The sequence below is a fragment of the Sminthopsis crassicaudata genome, chromosome 3 (genome assembly GCF_048593235.1).
Source record: "Sminthopsis crassicaudata isolate SCR6 chromosome 3, ASM4859323v1, whole genome shotgun sequence".
NCBI lineage: Eukaryota > Metazoa > Chordata > Mammalia > Dasyuromorphia > Dasyuridae > Sminthopsis > Sminthopsis crassicaudata.
This window is the reverse complement of record NC_133619.1, coordinates 480,509,839-480,517,016: the sequence shown is the minus strand read 5'-3', so window position 1 is coordinate 480,517,016 and position 7,178 is coordinate 480,509,839. Positions and strand designations below refer to the sequence as shown.

General features: G+C 38.5%; 1 protein-coding gene across 2 annotated transcripts in view; it reads left to right on the top strand.

The window, feature by feature from the left end:
* The first annotated feature begins 6,375 nt into the window (after window positions 1-6,375).
* The window catches only part of WASF3 (WASP family member 3), a 184,350-nt gene continuing 183,547 nt past the window's right edge, over window positions 6,376-7,178 (top strand). For both annotated transcript variants that reach the window (XM_074303610.1, XM_074303609.1), the window contains exon 1: window positions 6,376-6,498. The gene's annotated coding sequence lies outside the window, so the exon portion shown is untranslated. The remainder of the gene's footprint in view (window positions 6,499-7,178) is intronic.

The window sequence follows — 7,178 nt, the reverse complement described above, 5'->3', positions numbered from 1 at the left end:
GTATCTAAATGGTGCTGCACAAAATCTTACCTTTTGCCAATTTTTTTTGCTTTTGCATTGTCACATCTATTTTTTTTCCCAGTGGTGGCTTTGGAAATGCAAGGTGGGCTAATATTTGTGAAGTGCTTAGTAATAACATGAAGTGAAAGCCAAAACAGAGTTACAAAATAGAATTGGACTGGTATTAGAATCAAGAGAACCAATCTAATTTTATCTCATGAACACGGACTCCATCTTGTGCTGCCACATTTATTATCCTCCATCTTGTTTTTCCACAAATCATTCATGGGAAAATAAACAATGTAAGCCATCTATTGTTTCTCAAAATGCAGATGGATACAATTAATCAGCATCTTCCAATTCTGGGAAAGAAAATACCTCAAACCTCACTTACCCTATTCCCATCTCAACTGAAATTCACTCTTCCTCCCTTTCACCTTGGGAAAATCATCATCTGTCCTTAAACTAAAAGTCATATTACTTAACCTTGTATTCTAGTTTATATTCTGTTGTTTTCTTTTAATATGCAAAAATGTCTTCCTCTGTATTTGGGGTCCAATGCCAAACTGAAGAGGTCTGTTATGCAATTGATATGCATTACTTCATAAACTGACCTGTTTGGAAGCTTGAGTTTCTTTAGTTATTTCAGATTTTACCTGTCATACTATGAAAACAAGGGCAACTATTCTTCCCAAGTTAGTTTTCACTATTATTTTTTAAAATTTATAAACTGTTTCCCAAAGTGGAAGGTTATGTAATCATTCTGTTCCTTTTGCTATAAATGAATATATATAATATATTTCACACAATTGATTGATTCTACTGCCTAAATATCTTCATTTATTTTAAATTATAAGCTTGACACAAATGTTTTACTATATAAATAATGGAAAATAGGATTGTAGATAAATCTGTGAACTTCTTCAACATACTGTTTTTTAAAAGTCAGTATTTTATTTAATATAATAGTAAAACTGCCTTTTTTTGACTGAGTTCCCTTTTGGAACTTTTTTCTGATATCTTTTGTGTATTTTAAAAAGGTTTCATTGACTTTTTTTTTCTTTTCTTCACCCTTCCTTCTCTTGTTTCCTTCCTCCCTCTTTTTCTCCTTCCTTCCTTGCTTCCTTCCTTCCTTGCTTCCTTCCTTCCTTCCTTCCTTCCTTCCTTCCTTCCTTCCTTCCTTCCTTCCTTCCTTCCTCCCTCCCTCCCTTCCTCCCTCCCTTCCTTCCTCCCTCCCTTCCTTTCTTCCTTTCTTCCTTTTCTTCCTTTTCTTCCTTCCTTCCTTTCTTTCCTTCTTTCCTTCCTTCCTTCCTTCCTTCCTTCCTTCCTTCCTTCCTTCCTTCCTTCCTTCCTTCCTTCCTTCCTTCCTTCCTTCCTTCCTTCCTTCCTTCCTTCCTTCCTTCCTTCCTTCCTTCCTTCCTTCCTTCCTTCCTTCCTTCCTTCCTTCCTTCCCCCTCTCTTTTTTTCTTTTTCCTACCTATAATACTTCATTTTTTCCCTTCCCCATATAGGTTTGGTCTAGCAAAACATATCCGAACATTGGCTGTTTTCTGAAAATGTATGTTTCCTGCATTTCTAATCTATCATTTTTCTGTGGAGAGGTAGGAAGAAAGCGATTCACTTTTCTTGGGTCATAATCATTCAATACATTGATCAAAGTATTTCAGTCTTTCAAAGTTGTTTTCTTTACATTAACAATAATAGCCAGTATTTATGTAATGCTTTAGTACTTACAAAGTATTATACAACTATTATCTGATACTCATAACAACCTTGGGAAGTAGGTGCTATTATTATCTGCATTTTTCCAAATAAGAAAACTGAGCAGACTGAGGTTAAGTAACTTTCCCACACAACTAGCAAGCATCTAAAGTTGCATTTGAACTTCCTGACTCCAAGCCCATCAGTCTATTCACCTTCCCACCTATTTTTTATTGTAATCACTGCATAAATTGTTATCCTGATTCCATTCAAATTATTCTGTGTCACTTCATATGGGTCTTTCTAGATTACTCTAAATTGCAGCTTCTTTTCATTATTTATGGAACAATGTTATTCCATTATATTTATATGTCATAATTTGTTCAGTCATTCTCCAATTATGTACTGGTTTAATTTCTAGTTAATTTTTCCCACAAAAAATCCTATGGTTTCTTTTGTACATTTAGGTCTTTGTTACCATAATAGTGCTATAAAATATTTTTGTACATATAGGCCCTCTGCCTCTTTTCTCAATCTGAAAGAAATAATGTAAGCATATAATGAGTACAGAGAAGTACGGATAAATGATATGAACCAGTATAAAATGATATAAGAAAAAAACATACATGACTAGCAGTGTAAAAAAAAAATCACTACAAAATAATGAAAAAGGAATGTTGCCAAATTTCAAAGACCAATCATGATGCTGATGAAGATACCTTCTCTTCTTTACAATGTAACACCATGAATATGGACCATTTTTCAGATTTTTCAAATGTAAAACATAATAAAATAAGGTGCATGGTTGATAAAATAAGAACATTTTGCATTTCTCTTATTGCTAGTTATTTGGACCTTTTTTTAAAAAAAATATCGTTAATACCTTGTGTTGATTCTTTCAAGAACTGCAGAGATCCTTTAACCCTTTATTTATTGGGGAATGCCTATTGTTCTTATATACTTGTTTCATTTCCTTCCCCTTCCTTTCCATTCCCATACAACCATACTACCTCTATTGCTTTTTCTCCTATTTGTTTTCTCCTTTTACTAGTTCTCTTATTCTTTAAACATGCTATAAAAGAATTATGTGAAGAAAGTGGCAAAAATGCCTGCATTTTTTGACCCACTGCAAGGAATAAACTTCAAGGAGATTAATGATGAGAAAAGCCCTATACACCACAAAATATTCACAGTGATACTTTTTTTGTCACATCAAAGAACAGAAACAAAAAGAATGGACATCAGTTGGGAATAGCTAAATGGGTTATAATACATAAATATAATGAAAATGTATTTTGTTGTAAAAATCTAATCAAGATGGAAATAAAAAAATGGGAAACCTTATAGGAATGCATAAAAATAAAGAACTTGAAAAACAATAAACTCAATGATTATATAAATAGAAATAACAAAACAACAACAATCACCAAAAAAAAAAAAAAAAAAAAAAAAAAAACCCCTCCAAAATGACATTCTGCAGAACTATATTGATCAGGCTTGAATTCAGGAAGAGATATGAGAAGTTATCTTGCTCACTTTTTTTTTTTTTTTAAAAGAGAAGGGGAATTATGAGTATGGGATACCATATATAATGTTAGATTTTTTATATGCTTTATTTAATTTTGCTGAACTATGTTTTATTCTTTTTTTTTAATTTAATATTTTTTATTTACCAGATATATGTATGGGTAATTTTACAACATTGACAATTGCCAAACCTCTTGTTCCAATTTTTCCCCTCCCTCCTCCCACCCAGATGGTAGGTTGACCAATACATGTCAAATATGCTAGAGTATAAATTAAATACAATATATGTATACATGACCAAACAGTTGTTTTGCTGTACAAAAAGAATCGAACTTTGAAATAGTGTACAATTAACCTGTGAAGGAAATCCAAAATGCAGGTGGACAAAATTAGAGGGATTGGAAATTCTATTTAGTGGTTCATAATCATCGCCTAGAGTTCTTTTGCTGGGTGTAGCTGGTTCAGTTCATTACTAGAACTGATTTGGTTCATCTCATTGTTGAAAATGGCCACATCCATCAGAATTGATCATCATACAGTATTGTTGTTGAAGTATACAACGATCTCCTGGTCCTGCTCATCTCACTCAGCATCAGTTCATGTAAGTCTCTCCAGGCCTTTCTGAAATCATCCTGTTGGTCATTTCTTACAGAACAATAATATTCCATAACATTCACATACCACAATTTATTCACCCATTCTCCAATTGATGGGCATCCACGTAATTTCCAGTTTCTGGCCACCACAAAGAGGGCTGCCATAAACATTCTTGCACATACAGGTCCATTTCCCTTCTTTAAGACCTCTTTGGGATACAAACCCAGTAGCAATGCTGATGGGTCAAAGGGTATGCACAGTTTGATAACTTATGTTTTATTCTTTGTTGTAGAATTGGTTCTCTAGAGGAGTAGAGAGAGGTATGTTGGGAAAGGAAAGTATTTTAAAAATAAAAGATATCAATAAAATACATTAAGCCTACTTGAAGCAATTTTATCCAGCTAGGGAGCTCTTTTAGATAGGAAACTCCCCCAGTCTATGGAGATAACAACGCATCTGTGATATAGTGGAGAATTGGGTCCAAGGGAACTTTCTGACAATAACTCCCTTGGAAGTTATGCATTTTAGTTCCAGAAGCAGAATTTGAACTCAATAATTCTTTCTGATTCTAAACAAAACTACCATGGCATTAACTATATCTAATGCCATGTTTTGTGAGCTCAAATTTCTTTGTAATGAAATACTCTTGTTACAGACTTAAGTCTTTAAAGAACAAAATACTAACCATAAATAGAGGGATTGAAATAATCCTAATGATAGCAGTTGAAGAAAGATTCGCTCAAAAGAAAGAAAGAAAAAAGAGAGGAAAAAATAATTTAGGCTAAACAATTTTGAATGAAATTCAAAATTACCTAATTCTTGTAATGAGTTCATGGGCTAGGTAAAAAAAATTTGACCCGGAAAGGGGGTTGTTTTCTGACAATTCCATCAACTTTTATAGGTCTTTATTTCACAAAACTGGATTAAGGGATTTGTAATATGACAATATTAGCCTGAGGTAAAAATAGAGAAGTGAGATAAATTAGGATTAACCACACTATTCTACCCATAATGTTTTCTTTATTAGAGTTGAAATATAGTCAGGTTTGAATGACACTTTAGATGGCTTTTAAACACATCAAAGTCAACATATTCAAAATAAAACTTATTTTCTCCGATCTTGTTTTCCATTCTTCAGCCCTTCCTCCCAAACAAAACAAACAAAACTCAAACCCAAACTCCTTGCATTTTCCCAAGCCTTGAATGGATTTTTGGATTTCCTCTCTTGGACACAGCTTGATTCTTTCCCTTCAAAGTTCAACTTTCTGTGCCACATTGACATCTGCTAGGTAGTTTAATTTGTATTGTAAATTGCTTGAAGCTTGGGCCTCAATTATTTTTCTTTGGGTTCTGAGTACCTAAGATTGTGTCTTTCATTGAATAAATGTTTGTTGAATTGGAAACAAACTGTTCCATTCAATGAGACTAATTAATTTTACAGAAGAAAAAAAATCCTGCCCAGATTTAACAAAACACTGAAAATAGTGCAGGCTCTCTCGACACTGAGCCCTCCTGATAACTTAATTTTTTCAATCTATATTATCTCTAAGGTTTGTGCTAGTTTTCAGTAATCATTTACTGTTATCAGTCACTATTTGCAAAAAGGCTTAAAGTATTGCAAAAGGGCTTAAAGTTCAATACCTTCAGACATTTTACTCAGAATGGTTTTTTTTCCCAGAAGTTCTATAATAAGATAAGCAGTAACGATGAGGTTTGCTTTACATAATCAAAACCAAAAAAGAAAAATGATACAAGAAATAAAGAGTGAAGATGGGCAGCTTTGGATTTTATACTAATAGTAGACTAGGAGTTTTTGCGGCCATTTTCAGTTGTTTGTCGAAGCTGGGATTAGCAAACTTTCAGTGTGACTGATGGTAATAGAATTTGGCTTGGACAATTTAAGAGCTATGGCACATTTAACATGATAATGTATGGTTTGACCATATCCGAACCACTGAATTTGAGATGGAAGTATTTGTGTTAACGATTAGAAATGAATTAATCATCATAGATTGAAGCTGAAAAGACTTTTGTAGGAAGAATTTAAAATTGATAACAGGAAACCAAAAGGACAGCAGCATCCTTAAATCTGCTGCTCAGATTTGCCTTCATCGTAAAAGTCCAGTTAGTGTAAATTCCCAGAAATCACCAATCAATGGAAGTGATTAAGGAGAAATTCAAGTGACTGTAGTAGGTACGTATTTACCAATTACCTGAGCTCTTTTTACCCTTTGACAGTGCTCGGGACCGACCCGACCCTCACCTTCCCTCTTGGTAAGAGCTTTTTTAGCTTAGCCATACCCACATATGGGGGTGGAGAGAGGTCTGTGACCTACACCCCAGCAGCAGCTCCCTCCGTGGTTCTCCCAAGTCGGCAATTGGCCAGGGACATCGCCAATCAGAGCGAAGCAGGCCAGCGAGTGGGCTTTGGTTGGCAGAGGGGGCGTCCCTGTCCCCTTCACCCCTCACTTTCCCCGCCTCCTCCTCGCGGGCCAGAGCCCCCTCCTCACGGGGAGGGACTGGAGGGGGCGTGGCTGTAGCTGTGGCCAGGCCGGTGGCGGCGTTGGTGGCTGGCGCTGCTGCTGCTGTGTGCGGTGGGGATGCGGCGGGCTCCCGGCGGCCGCGGGCTTGGCGGCTGCGACCAAAGGGGATGAAGAAGACGTGGAGGAGTCGGTGAGTGCGAGCTGGCGTCCGTGATCATTCTGTGTCCCCTTCCTTTCCTTCTCGAGGTTTGCGGCTCCTCCGGGATGGGGACGGGGGCTGGAGCAAGAGCTGGAGCTGGGCCCTCGGACCCTAGAGCTTTCTGCCTTCGTCCTCCTCCTCGCGGCCGACTTGGGTCGCCGCGGTCGGCCATGCTCCGGGGCCCGGGCTGGCGGGGGAGCCTGGCTCGGGCCTCGGCGCCGACCGTCTGTCCGCAGCCCCCCGAGGGACCTTAGTGGTCCCCGCTGCCCGAAGCTGCTGAAGCTGCATCCTCAGCCTTGTTCTTCCCAGGGCGCCTCCAAATGCCCTGCATGGGCCGGAGCTCCGGGCTGCCCGCTCCTCTGACCGCCTGCCTGGAGGGGCGCCCACACCCCTGCCTGCAGCCCAGTGCCTCTCTCTTCTTCCTCGACCGGTCCTCTCCTCTCGCCGCCCCCCTTTAGTCACGCTCCTTGTCCCTTCCCCCGGACCCACTCCTGTCTATTCCCTGCCTCGAGGCTCCGGATCTTTTCTCGGCCCTCTTCTCCAGACTCCCCTCCCCTTCGACCCTTGTTCCCGTTCTCCTTCCCCTGGACCCACTCCTTTCCATCCTCTGCCGCCAGGCTTCTGCTCTTTTCCTAGACCCGTTCCTCCTCTCCAACCTTCCCTCCCCTTTC